Source organism: Bidens hawaiensis, unplaced genomic scaffold (genome assembly GCF_021521415.1).
Source record: "Bidens hawaiensis isolate Kalapana, Puna unplaced genomic scaffold, B.hawaiensis_p1.1 tig00029902_1, whole genome shotgun sequence".
NCBI lineage: Eukaryota > Viridiplantae > Streptophyta > Magnoliopsida > Asterales > Asteraceae > Bidens > Bidens hawaiensis.
The window spans coordinates 228,827-249,167 of record NW_027505164.1 but is presented as its reverse complement, the minus strand read 5'-3'; the positions used below and the strand labels follow the sequence as shown (position 1 = coordinate 249,167).

The 20,341-nt window shown below is 33.9% G+C and overlaps 1 pseudogene across 1 annotated transcript; it reads right to left on the bottom strand.

The window, feature by feature from the left end:
- Window positions 1-1,823: 1,823 nt before the first annotated feature.
- Window positions 1,824-19,736, bottom strand: LOC143611176 (uncharacterized; annotated as a pseudogene). Its single transcript, XR_013149725.1, has 31 exons — window positions 19,416-19,736; window positions 16,971-17,420; window positions 15,716-15,966; window positions 15,417-15,633; window positions 15,190-15,321; window positions 14,516-14,645; window positions 14,369-14,415; window positions 14,196-14,297; window positions 14,013-14,120; window positions 13,791-13,933; window positions 12,884-12,978; window positions 12,709-12,787; window positions 12,156-12,204; window positions 11,983-12,063; window positions 9,906-9,998; window positions 9,442-9,545; window positions 8,896-9,355; window positions 8,739-8,774; window positions 7,641-7,839; window positions 7,426-7,559; window positions 6,437-6,614; window positions 5,022-5,242; window positions 4,404-4,499; window positions 3,804-3,893; window positions 3,683-3,715; window positions 3,464-3,598; window positions 2,757-2,817; window positions 2,480-2,535; window positions 2,291-2,347; window positions 2,069-2,189; window positions 1,824-1,975 (listed from the first exon to the last, which is right to left on the bottom strand). The product of XR_013149725.1 is annotated as an uncharacterized LOC143611176 (transcript).
- Between the last annotated feature and the right edge of the window lie 605 nt (window positions 19,737-20,341).

The following is a 20,341-nucleotide window of genomic DNA, read 5'->3' as shown; positions in this document are numbered from 1 at the left end:
TCGCACCCCGACATTCCGCCTTAGGCTGAGGTGTGACAGTAACTCCATATGTTGTCGGAAAAGGTAACTCCACATATCGCCAGAAAAGGTAACTCCAGATGTCATCGAAAAAGTAACTCCACATCTCGTTGGAAAAGGTAACTCCCCATGTCACCGGCGAAGAGAACATGTAACGGTCTTCTGAGGCAACGGTTTTTGGAGGACAAATTTCTGGTCGGAATCGACGGTTTTCGTTCAAAATGTATCGGGGACGCCAGATTTTGGACATGTGGTCGATTTTCATTGGCTTTCAAAACCTGTCGTCCAGTCGGTAAACTCGTCGTTGGAAACTAATTTCAAAGGGAGGATATGAGGAGTTCAATGGTAAGGACTAATTTGGGAACTTCTCTCCTAAATTGGGTTATTATGGGAATATTCCTTTCTTAAAAAAAGTGTTTGGATTAGCTTATTTGATGAAGATAGCCAAAATGACCAAAAATGACTCTCTTTTAAAAGGAATGTAATGGGTTTTAAGGGTTTGAGGGATGTAATAGGTAAATCAAATATAGTATGGTAGTAAGTTATACTTTTTCAACTTATCAAAACCTCCTCATTTTGCCTTGTTGATAAGTTAAAATCTATAAGTCCTTTTTATTTGGCATACAACTTATATAACTTATTAACTTTTTAAAAAGTTAATAAGTTATAAAGAGACTCAAATAAGCAATCCCAAACACCACCTAAATTCCTATAAGTATAGGATTTGCTTGGACTTCAATTAAATTCCGATTCCTACCATCAGCAAACCAAACATGCCAAGGAATGGAATGTAAATTCCAATTCCATTAATATCCCTTGGATTCCTACCAACCGAACAAACCCCAAGTTCATATTTTTCATTATATTTAGTGCACTGGATGAAACATGAAAAAAAAAGTATATTTCATAAGTCATGAAACATGAAAAAAAATATATAGATAATTCATAAGTCATTTACTTTGTGCAATGCATTAATTTATATGTTAATAGATATTAAATAATGATTTGTAAATTTGAAAATACTTCTTTGTATACAACATTTGTGTCACATGTTGCATTTAATGTTAACACACCATTCTGACTTGCAATCCTATTACCAAATCATGTATGTCACATTGCGTACTACAACTACATAACATGTTTCGTTCTTATTTGACTCGAGAAAATCATCGAATACGTATGGTCATTTTAAAAAATGGTTACTTTGGTTTAGGTCAAAACAACTTTAATCAAAACTTACATAGCTCACATGTTTTAAAAAAAAAATTGTAACTGATCAAAACGGTTTGTGCCGAAAAGACAAAGTTAAAAAAATGGTTTAAACCGTTTAACCTGTTAGTTTAGATTTTGACATAACATAATTAAAGGATCTGAATTATAATTTTAAATACTATAATTTTGGTTCAAGTCAAAACAATACTAATAAAAATTGAAATATGTTACAACAGGCCGGTTTGAGTTAAAAAAAAAAAATTTAAAATCGTTCAGCCCTTTTAACACGTTTAGGGTTGTGACGTAAACGACTGGGCATCTAGAATTACATGAAACCCTTACTTTTTACGTATTAAGTTTGTTCATTTCTTTCAACTAGCAGGCCTTACTTTTTTTTATCATTTTATAAATCTCGTGTAATATACGAGTTCAAAAGCTAGTACTCAAAATTGATTAATTCAACTTAAAATGCTTACTAGTTATCAACCAAAACTTTATTAAAAAAACAGACTCAAAAGCCAACATGTACCATAAACAAGTTGTTTAACATCTATACACCCTTCAGAACACTTGCATTATGCTTATTTACAAAATCAATCTGCTTCTTCATCATCCTCTGAATTTCTCACAACTTCATCCTCAGCAACATTCTCAACAAAGTCATCACCATTGTTTTCATTTTCACCATCTATATATGCTTGAGAACTCACCACTTGTCCTATCAAGTTCTTGTGCTTCAAGTTGCCTGTTATTGATACAGTAATAATATAATTTATAACTCTATTATTTACTATATACCATTTACAAAAAAAAAAAAGCTAGGTTATGGCTACATTACCCATCCAGAAGGTGCAACCACTTGATGAAGAGTGAAGAAGAGCCTTAACACGAAATAAAAACCGTTCGAGAGATCTTTTGGTCGCAGGGATTTTACAAGTGATACTCGTTTGTTTTAATCCCTTCCGATATACATAAAAAAGATAGGATGAGCTTTGATAAATGGTTAATTAGTGAATGAAATGAACAATTTGATGATAACAATATAAAACTCAAAATATACCTTTGCTTCTGAGCATAAAGTTTGTATTGTTCTTGTCCCCAACTGAAAGTCTTTAAACTGAGAAAAAACACAATAAGGATATATAACCTCTATTTTAGTTTTATCACTTTGTAAAGTTTACTACAATTAAAGCTAAATTAAAACTTTCAAATCATTAGATAAGCGACAGCAATGGAGATATTAACCTACCAGTTGAATGATAAGCTGTTCGTGGGCCTGAAACTGGGCTTCTAGAAACTCAAAAACTGCACAAGAATCAAACTTCAGTAACCCTTAAGACATAAGTACATAACTACATATGCATGGGCCGGCTCGGGCTATATTTTATGCATGATGGATCCAAAGCATGACTAGCAGATCAAACTGGTTGAAAGTAGCCATAAACGTATTTGAATGCAAAAACCATTCTTAATACTGTTAATGAACTAAGTTACTAAGATACAAGGCTGCGCATGTCGACAGCTACCTTTTAAGAAGGAATCAACATACTTTCCACCATACTTGACCGCCATTGTGCGAACAGTAACCTAAATTAACAATTTACATCAAAGTTGCATAATCTGAACCAGTAATTACAAGTGTTCATGGTCTTGTTAAACTGGTTTTGACTAAAATTGTGAATCTGAAACGGGAAATTGCAAACAAAACCAGACAAGTTGGTTGGGCCGGCCGGACTGATAAAAACAGTTTGGTTTAAACCCACTTCTTACTTTGTTCTAAAAATCGTTAGTTCGTATTATATTTCTAAAAAATACAAGACGGTTCATGAATATTGTGCATACGCATAACTGCATATTTAAAGATTGACAAATAAATAAATGAGTAAATTACAGTTTTAGTCCTTTAGGTATAAAGCAAATTTCACTTTTCGTCCTTCAACTATATAATAAAATTTAATCTATCCATTATGTTAATATGTTGTCACAATTTACATCCTTTCCACTAAAAAACGCTAAGTTTTTCCATTAAGTCCAGTCACGTGCATTGCACAAGAGAGTATTTTAGTCAGTTTACAGTCAGTTCCAAGTTCTAAACCCTAAACTAAACCTTTTAACCCGTTTTCCAAACCATCAAGTGTAAACTGAACCGCATAAATCTCAAACCGGCCAAACCATCAGTTTGGACGGTTCAGTTGGTTTCAACAGAATAAAACTACTAGTAATTTTTACATACCTTGTCATGGGTTTTGCAAATATTTATTAAAGATACAACTATGTTAACAGATCGATGTAGCTTCTCCATAAGTATTTGCACCTCGGTTGGTTGAGGAGTAGCTCTTGATTTATTTATTTGAACAGCTTCTTTAACCTAAAGTAAAATGTTAAAACTGTTAAATGTTACAGCTTCATATGTATGGCTTTTACAACAACAATAATATAAAAGATGCCTTACAAGCTTGCCAAGAATAACAAGGTTCTGCTCATGCTGCAAAGCAAATAACAATTTATTAGCAAGAAATATCATAAGCATTTACAAAATAATGAATATTCATAAAATGAAAGAAGATGCTTACCAATTCTTTGTACCAAACAGCAAAAGTTGAAGAACAAAGAGTTGTAAAACCATGGCTATATTCCTCTACTGATCTGCTGGAAAAAGATACCTAAAACCAAAACAAACGATAAATAAATGGTACTCATTTTTACCTAATTTCTTGATACTCTCCCCATTTGACTTGATTTAAATAAAAAATGATAAGATCAAAAAGAGATTGCTAGAACTAATGTTATGCTCACAGGTTTGTGTGAGTACGGGTCACAGATCAATTTAAGTAAAAGATTCTGCAGGTTTCATAAGTTTTAGTATAAATAGGTGATTAACATGTCTTTGTAAGATGTGGTGGTTTGAGTCCTAATACAAAAATAGCTTTGTTTCTTTATGGTACCCATTTGACTAACAGAGATAGAGGAAAGAAGCTAGTGAAGAAGAAAACCTTTTTACTCAAATTGGATAAACCGATACATGCAAACTCGATAGGCATATAATGACCTAACAGCCCCAAACAACTTAAAACAAACCTGCTAAACAATGAACTAATGGCTTCTAACAGCTTGTTTATTATGTAACAAAAAATAACCAAAGACGATATATTTTACAAGTAAATAGTACTCACCGTAGGCAAAATAGAGCATGCAAGGTCATCCAATGATTGAAGTGTGGACTCACAATTTTCCAAGTAAATATGAACAATCTTCTGCACCATTTCCCCCTGCAACATATATAAAAATCAAGACTAACTTCCATTAACTTTACTGTTACATTATAATAAAATAAAATGACCACAATACCCTTTCAATTGTTTTAAGTTTAGAGGGGGATATATGCAGTTGTTCGTATAATTTAAATGGGCCATTTGTGAAATCAACTGGAGCTGCTGCCGCAAAACTAGCGCCATCGACTAAAACTTAATAGAGAAAGAGTTTATTTTTTTTATTATTTATATTTTTTTAAGAAACTTGCATAACCAGTCCCTCTAAATTATTATTTTCTCATTCAGAGTTGGGTATTTTAGTCATTTCAGCCAAACTTACCAGAAAAGTTAACAAAAGTTAGTCTTAGACCCCAAAATTTTGTTACAAAATCGAAACCACAAAGCACAAACTTGTTAATGTTAAATGTTAGTACCCAAAGGTGTTGTTTTGCCCAAACCACATGGACCATCTATGCCGTTAACTCTAAAATTGATTAAAGCCATGAGATCTAAATAACCAAAGAGAACATAGAGAGTTACCTTCCCCTTCCAACCGTTAATGTCATGCCAATCATGACTCAGTACTTTGTGAGCAGAAGAACTGAGTTTGTTGCGTGAAGTGACAAGGAGTTCTTGAATGACGGTTGATTTATGTTTAGTAGTTTGTTCAGGTGGCTTGTCAATGACTTTCTGGAGAGATATAACTACCGACTCCAATGTCAGTACAACTTCAAAAGCAACCATAAATGAAAAACAGAGTGCTGCAAAATAGATCACCAGTCAGTCAAATAACTAATAAGACCCAAAATTTATTTAATAAAGTACATATGGTAGTGTGTCAAACATGATTTTCAACTTAACAATATTTCAATAATGATCTGATTTCTTAATAAAATGATTCAGGAGGTTTTACACACCAAAGTTCAACTTTGGGCGACTTTTGACCCATTTGACCAGTTTACTTTTATGATAACTTTTGAAATTTTACATCTTTGATCTGTTAAAGATAAAATATAACCCAAATCACCTCTTTAAGCATGTCAACAAACCAAGCAAGCACGAGCGTGGTGTGTTCATGTTCGTTTGTTTAATTTAACCAAACAAACGATCGAGCACGAAGAACTAAACGAACAGGGTTTTCTTGTTGTGTTCATTCGTTACGAAAATGAATGTGTTCGTGTTCGTGTTCGTTTATATTCGTTAACAGTATAAACAAATGGTTCGCGATAGTAAACGGGCGACTATAACCAAGCAAAAACCAATTAAGAGTAAATGTGAACATCAATCTGTTGGGCCTATACTATGCAGTTAATGCAGAAATATATCGGATATCGGGACCGATATTTGAGATATATCGGTTATTGCGGATATATCGGTTATTGCGGTGAGATATCAGTAATTTTAATGTTATGCATAATTTATATATATATATATATATATATAGCAATTTAACACTAACAATCCAGTATAGGCTCGTACCAATAACAAATTAACCTTTTGCAACTTACAAAACACTAACTGTAGCAAATAAGAACTGATTAAGACTTCAAACACTAACAGTAAACACTAAAAAATGACAAATAAGACTTAAAAAACTGATATCGGGAAAATCGGAAAATATCAGTCCAATATCAGTCAATATTGCCAATATTATCGGTACCAATAATCTGACCGATATTCTGCTAGAGGTCCGATAACTGCATAGGGCCTATAAGTTATAAAACTAGACTACGTTGTAATGGACCTAGACAACTAAATAAAGATATAAACGAACGCAAATAAACAATCATAAATGGGCATAAACAAATGAAAAAAACATTTACAAACATAAATGGACAAACAATGTTGTTCGAGTTCATTTGTTTACTAAATGAACAAACACAAACTTCCTGCACGCTTACAACTCATTCATAAGTAAAAGGGTCAAAATTGCCACCTCAAAAGAAAAGGCATACCTGCATCCAGAACCGATTCTAGGAACTCAAAGACACCACCATATAAACAAAGCATGTCTTCTTTTGATGATAGGGACTGCATGCCTGCAACATCATTGACTTTTTTGGGTTGGAAAGACTTAAGAAGATCCAAGAGAGAAGATTGTTTTGACAGTATAAGATCTGGAAAGGTCAGCATCTGTGCTGGATCCAAAATAAAAAGAACAGAAAAGAAGACTATGTGAGGAATATAAATCAATCATGGAAATGCGATAGATTCAAAGTTCAGAACCATCAAAAAGCTGTGAAAATTAGGCTTGTAAACGTACCGAACAAACAGGAACGAAGCATGCACATGTTCGTTCATTTAACTTAACCAAACAAACAAATGAACACGAACAACTAAACGAGCAATGTTTTCTTATTTGTGTTCATTCGTTAAGAAAATGAACGTTGTCGTGTCCATTTATATGCGTTCGTTAAAAGTATAAGCAAATGGCTCACGAATGTAAACAAATGAACATAACTGAGCTAAAACCAATTAAAAGTATATGTGAACAACAATAAACTGACCTAAACATTTATTAAAACTAAACTAAATTGTAATGGGCCAGCCTAAACAACTTTAATGAATATTTAACGAACATAAATGAACAAACGTGAAGTAACGAACATAAACGAATTTAAATGAACAAACATTCATGAACATAAGTGAACAACAAGACATGCGTTCATGTCCGTCTGTTTAACTAGATGAACAAAAACTCTTGTTCATGTTCATTCATTTGTTTCGTCCAAATGGTTCACTAAACATTCTGTTCGTTTCCAGGCCTAATAAGAATGCATATTAGCAGATGTGGAAATTATGACCCATTTTCCTAAAAAGGGGTCAGATTCAAAACCAACCCATTTGAATTCAGTTTGAATGTACCAATTTTTGCATTTGTGCCCGGACCACCCGTTTTCCCACGTGTACATATAGCTGAAGAAGAGAGAAGAGCAGTAGATACCTTGCTGAAGCAATACAGCGTCTCTTTGACAACTAAACTTGAGACAGAAGGTACAGAAAGTACAATGTTAGTAATTTCTGGATTACCAGCCATGGAAGATTGATCGCTCCAGTGTGTTTGACATGATTCAGAACCTATAAGCAATTTGCAATATATAAAATACTTTGAATAATCCATACTGAACTCCTTTAAGTTAACTATTGTTAGAATCTTACCATGTTCAAGTAACGATATAGCAGAATCCAGGAGTCTCCTAAGAGTCTTAAACAATGTCTGAATCTTGTCTACAAATTCAACTGTTGTTATTCCACTTAAACCAGGAGGCGTGCTTGAGGATCTGAATGGTGTTGGCTTAGGACTAAAACAATCTAGCTTGCAATTAAGATCTCGCAGGAGGTAAAGATACACGGGTAACTAGAATACAAAATAAACAGGGAAAATATTAATTATAATACAGCTGCAATACATTTAATGGCAGAAAAGTGAGAGGATATCATGCGGTATAGGTGGAAAATTGAGTAAATCAACTATACAGGTCGCTTAACTAGTAAAGCCCTTGGTTAAAAAAGTTTCAGTTTTTCTAAGAGTTGGCTTTTTTGAGACAGTTATTTAGGAGGTTATATGCATTAAAATTCACTTTTTGCAACTTTTGACAAAATTGATTCGTTTGACCTAGGGGTGTGAATTTCTTAAACAAGCCTTACACGAAATTCACGGGTTTGGCTTTGGTATAAACAAGTTTGGGTCGGTTTTAGGTCGAACCCACGAACCAGTTTCAGATTGAACCCACCGGGTTGACGCATTTAACCCATTTATGTTTTATTTTAACAGTGTTTTATGTAATAATCTAAATTGGTCGGGCATCTTATGCCATTTAAAACTAGAAAAAAATTGGCATAAAACTTTATTATTAAAATGTATTGGTTTTTATATTAATTTGTATTGATTGTATTTTTTTTTGTTGTAAAAATGTAAATTTAAAGTATTAATATGTGATAACAATAACAAATAATTTACTCTCCAGTCAAAAGGGGCATGTTATATAAACCCGTGAATATGCAGATCGTATTTGGGTTCACGTGTCTTACACAATTTTCGGGTTCACGTCAAACTTTCGGGTTCGTGTCGAATTGGACCCGCGAACACAGCCCGTTTAACACCCCTAATTTGACTGTTTCCCTTTCAAATTTTTTTATAGTTTTGCCTATTTAATGCGTTAGGAAATGGAAAATAACCCGAATCAACAAATTCATAACTAAACGGGTCGAAATTGCCACCTACAACATGCTACGATACAGTATATAAGAGCATACCTCACATGTAGGATCTGCACAACAAGAATCAAGATCCTGCATTCAAGAAACAAGCATATGAGACCATTTGAACATATTATTTAGCCATGTACTTGACATAATTATCAAAGAAAATAGAACATATATTAAGATCATTGAATGGGAAAAGATAATTGACCTTTGAATATCACAAAATAGAAAAGCAGTCAACCAAAAGAGGTCTAAATCTGTATCTTTGAGCTTCTAGAAGTTTTGCAGTTTCAGAAATCTCGATATCAGTATCTACAGATTCATTAGAGTTGGTTGTAGGACATGTGGTTGCCTCAGTTTGGCTGATTTTAGAGAACACACCAGTAGAACTTTCAGTTGCAACATCACTGCTTATTGCACCTACTTTCTTCCATTTTTCAATAATTGTAAGCTGAGTGGTACCGTTTCCTTGAGTGTTAAAATTTTTTAATGCCTTTGAAGACTTTTTATTATTTTTCTTGCTGATTTGAGAAAAATCTTGATTATTTCTTGTTTGCTCTGTGTTCTTTTCAGTACGGGTAGGCTGGCCTGGTGAGGAAGCTGATGAGAGCTCAGGTAAAGAGAGAGGACACTGTTTGAGCATACTATTTAACAAGCTCTCAAGGAATCTGCAACATAAGAGAACTTTTAATTAGCCCTCAGCTAACAAAAGAATATGCGTGCAGAATATAAAAAACAAATAATTTCAACTTACACAAGGTTTCTCAAGCGTTTCAAGATCTTGGTGATCATATCCTCCTTTGTAGCTTGACTTATGCAGTCAAATCTTCCAGCAACTTGTGTACCAAAGGCATTAAGCTGATTGTGATGAAAAAAAATGTCATTTATGCAAATATAATATAATCCATGTGCTTTGATATTATTTTAATTTGTCAAACTGACCATCATACTTGGTTGTGCATTACACCGGTTGACAAAAAAAAAAGTATTGTCAAACTGGCCATCAAAAGCCAATTTACTTGTGATAACAAACACGCATACAAATGACCTTAATGCTTTCTGACCTTTTGTAATATGTTGTCTTTTGTATGCTTTGTAACTATTTTACAAAGAAAATCAAATAAGTTAGTTGCCATGTCAGAACAGATAGTGAAGTATGACGGTCATTTTTTAAACTATTTCAATCAATGACATTAAACATCGTAGCTTATAACTTACTAGTTCTCTGATCCAATTAATTGCATAATAAAGAGAAAGGCAGACAACATGTTTCTGCTTTTTATTTAACAACTGCCAAGATTCCATGACGAGCTGCATAATTGAGGGCAAAAAGATATTAGTAAATAGTCTGTAGTTGCAAATCAAATTAATATGAGCCAAGTAGCTTTCTTCATTAGTTCATTATAGAACTAAGAAATTCCAAAGACATCAAGAGAGCGAGTTAGTAATATAGATTAGTGTTTGTATTCAGAAGAGTATATTAATTTCTATAAGTAAGTAAATTTCATCTTAACTCAGTAGTTTGCTGTTATATTATCAAACTGTTTGTCACAAAATCATAAATAATATATGTTGAAGACATTTGCAGAAGTTGGAGACAGATTGTGGCATTAAAGAATCGGGCAACCAACAAAAGATGCTGATACAAACCCAACTTTTCTATGGGTGGGTTTTAGGGCCGGATCTAAGGGTGTTGAAAACCTTTGGGGAGATTAAAGGGTGAGGATGCTGAAGAGTCTAAGTAACCGCATTATTATTAATAGAATTAGGTCTATTTATATGTTCGTGTTTTAGTTAATGGATCATCCATGTTTTATATATTAAAAATATTAGGGTTTGTTAACCTTATGCTTGGAGAATTGCCATCTCGAATCGGCTAACGGGAGACTAGCCCATCTCGAATCGGGTCAACTATCTTTGTTCTTGTTTATTTTAATCAATCTAATTTCAGGGTTCTATCATTTGGTTCCATTGCCGGGAAACACAATGGTGCAGACTCAGAATAACCCGAAAGAAGGTAACAATGGTAGCAGTATTACATCTGATCAAATCGCCGGTCAATTGGCAGCCATTGCCGCCAAGCTCAACACCATAGTCTCGCAATTGAGGGGTGATGTTGCAGAAATCAAATCCGTGATGTTTGGAACACCCCTCCCATTCAACAATCAAGATTTGGTCAACGAAGAAACCCTTGACAACAGCCCTAGCGTTGATGAAGCTCAAACTGAGCATGTTTTAGATCTTCAATTGACAACAGAAGATCAATCTGAGCATGTTTCAGATGTTCAATCGAACATTGAAGATCAGTTTTTGGGTGTTAAACAGAAGGTCGAAGATTGGGATAAACGAAACAGCTCAAAGGAGTTTGAACATAAAGTAACATTCAGTAGCCTTGATACACCTGTCTGGGTCACTAAGGAAGTTCAGAAACACTTGGATGCTGATTCTGGGTATGTTAGAAAATTTGATGTTTGTGAAGAGCAACCTAGACTTGAAGAGATGCAGATGCAAAAGGTGGGTGTTCAGTGCAACCTAATGCCATCAACCAAGAGGAGAATTAATTTACAAGCAATGGTTCGTTATAATAGTAATCACACCACTTCTATGCCTCTTCCGACTATTAGATATGGGAATATCAACCTGCAGCCATGTCCATCCAAGACCATTGTTGGGTCCTTCAGTTAGTTCGAGACCGTTGCGGAGTCAAGGAAGCCGTTCAAACTACAATTGAATGGTTAATCACTTGGTACATCAAATATCATATTTCCGACTTGAGGACAAGTCGTTTGTCCAGGCAGGATGAATTGATACGAACCCAACTTTTCTATGGGTGGGTTTTAGGGCCGGATCTAAGGGTGTTGAAAACCTTTGGGGAGATAAAAGGGTGAGGATGCTGAAGAGTCTAAGTAACAGCATTATTATTAATAGAATTAGGTCTATTTATATGTTCGTGTTTTAGTTAATGGAGCATCCATGTTTTATATATTAAAAATATTAGGGTTTGTTAACCTTATGCTTGGAGAATTGCTATCTCGAATCGGCTAACGGGAGACTAGCCCATCTCGAATTGGGTCAACTATCTTTGTTCTTGTTTATTTTAATCAATCTAATTTCAGGGTGGGTTCTATCAGATGCTTGCATTCTGATGAAACTTTTGAACTTAACAAAAATAGTTACATTTTGGTATGTCGCATTTTAGTCAGATATTGCCTTAGAAAAATTTTGATGGAAGTCAACAGGTAAGTTTCAATAGAGAAAAGATTGCATATACTTAAGCAGAACTGCAGAAAGTAACCTTAGAAGAAGGAAGATGTATGGGACAGCCAAGAAGTGCATCAATTCCTCCTAGTGATCCCTGATTTCCCAACCTCTCCATCTGGATAAGATAAAAGTAAACATCAAACATAAAATTGAAATCATCATGCAGTAAGAATAACAAATATTTATGTTTTTCTTATATGCACCTACCACAGAGAGTAAACGGAAGTTAGCAGGAAGAGTTTGTAAAGATGTTGACCTGCACAGTACAAATGTTGTGATCCATGGAAAGCAGATGCATAGAAATAGACCGTCACACATTGTTGAGCGCACTCATTATTGTGACGGCAATAAAAAACTTGAGCATGTGATAAAATCTTAAATATAATAATTCATATGTTCATATCCTGCATTCTCAAATCATCACCAAGAATGTCAAAAATATCAAATAAAACAAAGAATATCAAGAAACATTGGACATAATGCCTTCAAAGTTTCTGAAAGCTTGTATGTATGTTTAAGAGAGATGTTTTACTTTATTGAGGTTTAATTGTATCTAAGTTATTCTACAATCTAGAAAACAACCATCAGAAATATTATCTTCAAATTACAAATGAAAAGAGGCTGAGTTTTAGCATTAAAGTAGCAAAATTAACTAATGGAAATAATAGTCAACTTAGGTTTTAAAGACAAACATTCTTAATCCTTACCAGTTCATATATTGACTTCTCTTAAAAGATAAAAATTACTATTACATTATTACCTGGAAGAGGAGGAAGCCAGTGGCAATATGTTCATGCATATTGGAGATATGTCTCCATCCAAGTTCATCCATAGCTCCCCTGCATAACACACATATATAACACACTTTAAAGTTGTTTGCTAAACCCCACTCATTTGTAAACTTGTAGCCAAAAAAGCACATCCAGGTGACTCACCTTTAAGGCCACAATACAAGTCAGAAACAGGCAATTTCCCATTTTCTAAATCAGATAAAAACATGGATTCGAATTCTCCTACAAGTTGACCAACCCTGCACATAAAAGTACTTGATTTAAAATATAATATATCTTTCAGTGAACCATTTGGCAGGAAGTTCCCTTACGTTTGTTTTATAATGAATAAACATGGACAAGATATTAAGTGAAATTAATTAAAGGAACAAACATGAGCAAAGGTCACTTTCATTCAGTTGTGTCCATGAGCGTTTGGTAATGTGTTCGTTATGCCCGTTCGTTCAAGCTGGTTTGTTTACAACAACAAAAACCGTACCCGGTAAATCCCACAAATAGCATAGCCATTGGTTGGTTTGTTTATGTTCAGTTATTAAAGGTTTTTATATTTTATGTTGTATACATTTTAGTTTATTATCCTAACATTTTAACTTCTATTAGTTATCACCTTGACTTTTATACTATGTATATAATTAAATGTCAAACGTATTGTCTGATGATTATGTCAAGTACCTAAATCTTATTTATTTTGGGTGAGATTATGTATAACAGTTGAGTTTAAAAATGTTGATATTTGTTATTCCAATTAATATATTTCGTTTGTATTCATTTATGAAATTAACAAACACAAGCGAACATGAAAAAGATCATTTCCTCGACAAACAAACACAAAGAGAAACTTCCAGTTGATTATGTGTTCGTGAACCATCCATTTGTCCAACAAATGCTTAACAAACAAGCATAAACTAGGTCTTATTCAGTTCGGTTCAAATCGTTTACAGCCACATCTGCTACTTATTTTTCTACAAATAAAGTTTTCCACAAAAAGTATGCATGCAGTAGGTTGTCTACTACGAAAGTATGATCATTAATTTATCACCATATAACTCACCGTTCCATAATTGCTGGATGAAGACTTTTTGAATCGACAATAGCAGATAGTTCATCATAAAATAGAATTAATGATATTGGTAACTGTTGACATGAATCCAGGGATGTTCTCAGTAGTTCTAATGCCTCCTCATAGTTCAACTTCTACACATTTCCCAACAGATATACATCACAAATCACATCTAGTGATAAACAAGTGTTATAAGTTCACTTTATTTCTTACCTGTGACGAAGATGAATGTGATATATCATTTGTGTTTCCAAAATGGGACAATATTTTTAAGGTTCCAATTAGACCCATTTTCTTGTACTTGAATTCTGGATTACTAACCTGTCAGATAAAGTGCATTAATGTGAAATATAATATTAGGTTTGGAAGCAGATTTATATAATGAACTAATTATACCTGCTTCCTTACGATCATGAAAAGTTCAGCTGCAATAGATGATCCAAACGATTCAGTATTAGACCGCGCAGACCGTGATAGATAGCAGAAAACATCATATACCTACAATACCATTCTGGGTAAAAATGCTAGTGGTTATGAAATAAATAAACTATCTTAAACATATTTGTAACCTTATGCAGGTTTTCAGTGCTAAACCCTTCCATATAATCTAAAATACCTACATATGAAGAAAAGTAACATGTCAAGTATTACTGAACTTTTAACACTGAAGCAAAAGTGGAAATCAAATTGTATAAACTAGAGAAGTAATGGTATACCGGTTATGTAAGAACAAATTGGAGATAGTTCTTGAGAGTATTTTGATGCTAGCATGACCATAGCATCCAAAGCAGAACTGACTTCAAATGTAATGCCAGAACCCACATGAGTGACCAATGACCCTAAAACCTACAAATTATTGCAAGCAGGTTAATTTCTTTCCTTCTAGAAGGGATAATACCGTAAAAAACCAACATACTTTCTCAATTTTCACAAAAAAGTCCCCAAACATGTCAAAAAAACACGAAAAGATCCCTTAACCCAATTTTCCTATAACAAAGTCCCTTCATTTTTCTAAAATGCATCTATTTGTACAAATAATAATACCCGTTATCTCTTAAATTTGTCCACAGTAAGCTTTTTTGAAAAAAAAAATACTTTATAATCTAATTTTGACAAATTGAAAGAGTAACGAGTTTCAAATATTTTTTATCATAAGTACACGCATTTAAGACAAGTGTAGGAACTTTAATATATAGGGACTTTAATATAGCATAATTGGGTTTAGAGACTTTTCTGTTATTTTGGCACGTACAGAAACTTTTATATGCCAAAATTTATCTTGAGACTTTTTCGTAAATACGAGAATATGCTGGTTTATTATGACAATAACCCTTCTAGAATAAAGAGCATATGTGATATATCAAAACAAAGTAGTGTGATTGCAGCTTACTTCTTGTCTTGAGTAAGTATCAGGAAACCCCTCAAATAAATATGTAAACATCTGAATGCCAAATTTGCTTACTTTTTGTTCTTTGCAAGCCAATAAGTATTCCGAGAATACCAAAAATGAGCAAAAGTGATCCTAAAATAAACACAAGACACAAAAAGATAGTGACTTGTGTTTTCAAATTACAAAAGCCTTTCATTTCATGCATATGAACGTAATTGACACCATACCTTTACCAATTCCTTGTTACCCAATATGCATTGCTCAAACAAAACATCATGGATAGAGCCTTCAGTGATTTTCTTCTTTAGTAGCTTTTCAACACTCTTTTGCATAGACTCACAGTTTTTATAAATGAGCATCAATAACCAAATGTCAATCACTTTATGATCTTGTGGTTTGTCAATGTACTGAAGTTCTCTTAGTATCTCCTGGCATAGAATCTGCAAGCATTAACATACAAAAAAAAACATTATATAACCAAATTGGGAAGAATATTTTTAAGTTCCACTAGTATTTCAAGTACATTTTAAACCGAAGACTAGACCCCAAAGCATCAAGAACCGAAGCTTCTGCATTATTCACAACTGATTTTCCCTTAAGTTTATTGTGTTGGGTTGAACGTGTATCAAAGACTCCAACAAGCTTGTATTGTTCTCTAAATTGTGCGATTATTCTCCGAGCATTTGTTGGTGTTGCAGATAAAAGTAGAAACCTAAGTAGATATGGCAACTTCTCTGCTTCAATTGTTCGAATACATGATAGTGCTATTGTGATAACCTTCAAAAAAAATTATACAACATTTGTTAACAATTATATATTTGTGTTAATATGTGTGTATGTGCATGCAGGTAGGGCCAAAAACGAACCGAGCACTCAGCAAACCGCTCGGCCGGAAATTCGTTTGCGTTCGTTCATTTTATAAATGAACAAACAAAAACAAGGAACTCCATTCAGTTAATTAAATGAACATGCATGAACAAAGATTGTATTTGTTCAATTGTGTTAGTGGACATTCAGTAATGTGTCCATTCATTTACGTACGTTTACGTGCGTTAATGTTCAGCTAATTAATGTTTTTTTCAAATTAATATATGTTCATTTGTATTCTTTTTTGTTCGGTTTGTGTTCATTATAAATGACGAACAAACACAAACAAATTATTTCCTTAATGAACAAGCACAAACAAACAAGAAGTTCCGTTCGGTTATGTGCTTGTGAACCCGTCCATTTGTCTGATAAATGCTTAACAAACATGAACAAGGTCCCATTCGGTTTAGTTCGTTTATATCCCTACATGCGGGGGAGGTTTCTAAACAAAACACAAATTTTTGCGAGAATAAAAAAAAATAAAATGAATGATTCATTTTTTCAATCTTAGAAAGTTTAAGCATAAGAAACGATGGAAAGGCAATGTTTATTCATCTCTTCTGAAGTTTAGAAATAAAATACAAACAAATTCCTTATATATATAACCTGCACATGTGTTACTCATGTACCGGTTAGATTAACCCCACATAACCTACAGCTTTGTAAGTAAACGTTTAAAAATTTAAAAACCATATGAATAAATTAGTTTAATGATTTGTTATCTACATAACATACCCAATTGTATGTGAGAAGTAAAAAATTAAACTTAAAGAGACCTTTGATCAAAAAATTAAAAGATTTACGCTTGTTCTTTCTATTCTCGCAATAAGTTAATATTTGTTAGAAACCTCATTCTTTGCATGTAATTATATACTTGTGTTTATGTGTGTGTAGAAGAATGTAAACCAAATTACCTTATCTTGTAACAATTCATCCAAATTAAGACTAGAGAAGCAATCAATAACGGCAACTGTGGCAGTTGAATCATCTTGCAGCACCTTCTCAAGTGAATCAACAACAGTCTTATTATTAGTATCTCCCATAACCTCAGGCAATGATCCAATAATCTCTTTCTTCAAATGAGGAGGGCAAATTGACAACACTTGGAACAAACTCTCAGTAAATGCTTCAGCATCCACCAGAAAATCAAGCCACCGGAACTGATTTAATATCAACCTAGCCACATCTTCATCCAAACGCAAAGCAGAAGAAGAGGATTGACCATCATTATCAAAATACTCCGGAAGCTTCTCAATCAACATGTTTTGGAGATCTAATTGAATCGAAGGAACCAGCAAGAGCACTCTCACTAAGCTCTCACTCCATCCATTGCCCGAATTATCACGATTTGAAGGTAATAAAACCTTAGAAAAAGTAAAAATTCAATATATAACCAAAGTGGCGCTAAACAGCCATGCGGTGACTCAATTCAAGTTGTTCAACACCTGTATGCAAACATAAACCCTAGGAACTTCCTATGAACTTGCGCTTAAAATTAAGGTTTCCCTAAACAGTAAACACAATTGAATCGTTTTTTTGAAGTATTTATAATAACTTCCTTCTCACTCAACATGTTCAGAAGAACTAATTGAATCGAAAGAACCAGCAAGAGCACTCTCTCACTAAGCTCTCAATTCATCCATGGCCGAATTATCATGATTTGAAGATAATAAAACCCTAGGAACAGTATAAAATTTCACCGAATTAGCGCTAAACAGCCGTACTAAAGCACTCAACATCTGTATGTAAACATAAACCCTAAGCACTTCCCATTCAACTTTCGCTTAAAATTAAGGTTTCGCTAAACACAACTGAATTGAAGTATATATAACAATTTCCTTCTCAATCAACATGTTCTGAATATCTAATTGAATTGCAGGAATGCCCATTACCAGAATTATCACAAATTGAAGGTAATAAAACCCTAGAAAAATCATAAATTCAAAATTTCACCAAATTAGCGCTAAACAGCCGTGTGGACACTCAATTCAAGTTGTTCAACACCTGTGTGCAAACATAAACCCTAGAAACTTCCTATTTGACTCTCTCAGTCACTTAAAATTAAGGTTTCGCTAAACTCAATTTGAATCGTTTTATGAAGTATTTATAATAACTTCCTTCTCAATCAACATGTTCTGAGATCTAATTATTGCGCAAATTATCACAATCTGAAGGTAATAAAACCCTAGCAAAAGCATAAATTCAAGTTTTCACCGAATTAGCACTAAACAATAGCCGTACGGATACTCAATTCAAGTTGTTCAACATCTGCATAGTAAACATAAAAGCTGGGAACTTCCTATTCGACTCTCGCTTAAAATTAAGGTTTTCGCTAAACTCAATTGAATTGTTTTATAAAGTATTTATAATTTATAATAACTTCCTTCTCAATTAACATGTTCTGAAGATCTAATTGAATTACAGGAATGGACATTACACAAATTATCACAATTTGAAGGTAATAAAACCCTAGCAAAAGCATAAATTCAAAATTTCATTGAATTAGCGCTAAACAACCGTACTAAAACACTCAATTCAGCATTTATATGTAAACATAAACCCTAGAAACTTCCTATTCGACTTTCGCTTAAAACCAGAGTTTCACTAAACAAAATTGAATTGTTTTTCGAAGTATTTATAATAACTTCCTTCTCAATCAACATGCTCTAAAGATCTAACTGAACCGAAAGAACCAGCAGAGCGCTCTCACTAAGCTCTCATTTCGTCCATTACCAGGATTGGTAATAAAACCCTATAAAAAGTATAAATTCAAAATTTCACCGAATTAGTGCTAAACAGTCGGGCGAATACTTAAGTCAACATCTGTATGTAAACATAAACTTTAGGAACTTCCTATAAATTCAAATTTTCTCTGAAATAGCGCTAAAAAGCTGAACGAATACTTAATTCAACATCAGTAAGTTAACATAAATCGTAGAAACTTCCTATAAACTCAAAATTTCACCAAATTAGCTCTAAACAGCCGTACGAATACTCAATTCAAGTTATTCAGCATCTTTATAGTAAACATAAACCCTAGACACTTCCTATTCGACTCTCGCAGTCGCATCTAATTAAGGTTTCGCTAAACTCAATTGAATCGTTTTATAAAGTATTTATAATAACTTCCTTCTCAATCAACATGTTCTGAAGATCTAATTAAATTGCAGGAATATACATTACGCCAATTATCACAATTTGAAGATAATAAAACCCTACGGACACTCAATTCAAGTTATTCAACATCTGTATAGTAAACATAAACCCTAGGACCTTCCTATTCGACTTTCGGTTAAACCTAGGGTTTCACTAACCACAACTGAATCATTTATCAAAGTATTTACAACAGCAACTGCAACTAACCTTCGGAAATCGTTTCGGTTGTCGATGTATGCGGCGAATCCAGCTAAGAAGTGTGAGCGGAGAGAGGAATCAGAGGAAAAGAGATTCTGAAGACGGTGACGGAGGCTGTGTAAGTCGGGAGGCAGGCAGGGAGGACCGGAGGTGTTGATTAGTGTGCATCCGGCGTCTGCGAGGATAGAAGTCATTTTGTCGATTGGAGTTAGGGTTTGTGACGGAAGTGGAGGTGATACTGATACGGTGGGTTTGGGGAGTTTGGAGGGGTGGGAGAACGGAGAAACGAAGGCTTTGAGAGGACGTTTGCTACGAAACGACGCCATTTCTCTGCGTCTCGTGTGGATGGAACCAGAGGTTGAAGGTTCGGACTTGATACGGGGATACAAAATGGCGCCAAAATCTGGAAAAATTAAACTATTGGATTGACACTTGATCCCTAGACTTCACTGTTTGCATACTTGTTTTTTAGGCTCCGAGAGTGAGCCTAAAAAAGTTTTTGCCGTTGAATCTTCTCATGTGCTTCGGGCATTATCGTCCTTAACAGCTTAATGATGACAATTTTTGGATTCACGGCCCTAGTCCCTGTATGTCAGTTACCGTAACATTCGTTAAATTCGGACCTTAAAAACCCGACCCCATTTTTTTATTTGTTTGTTTCTTTAATTATTTATTTGTTAATATCAACTATCAAAAATATACGAAACTAACCCTTAACTAAACTTTGATCATGCTTTGCACCCTTGACCAAAGTGGAAGGACCTAATAGCAATTAATATTCAAAAAAAACTATTTCTCATTCCCAACTTTCTCTTTTTCCAGCCAACAACACCACATCAAGCAATTCTTGACCCGTAATTCTCGTGATTTATCAATAATGGACATTACCAAATTGTTATTGAGCCTTAAACGCGTTCCACCGACGAGTTAA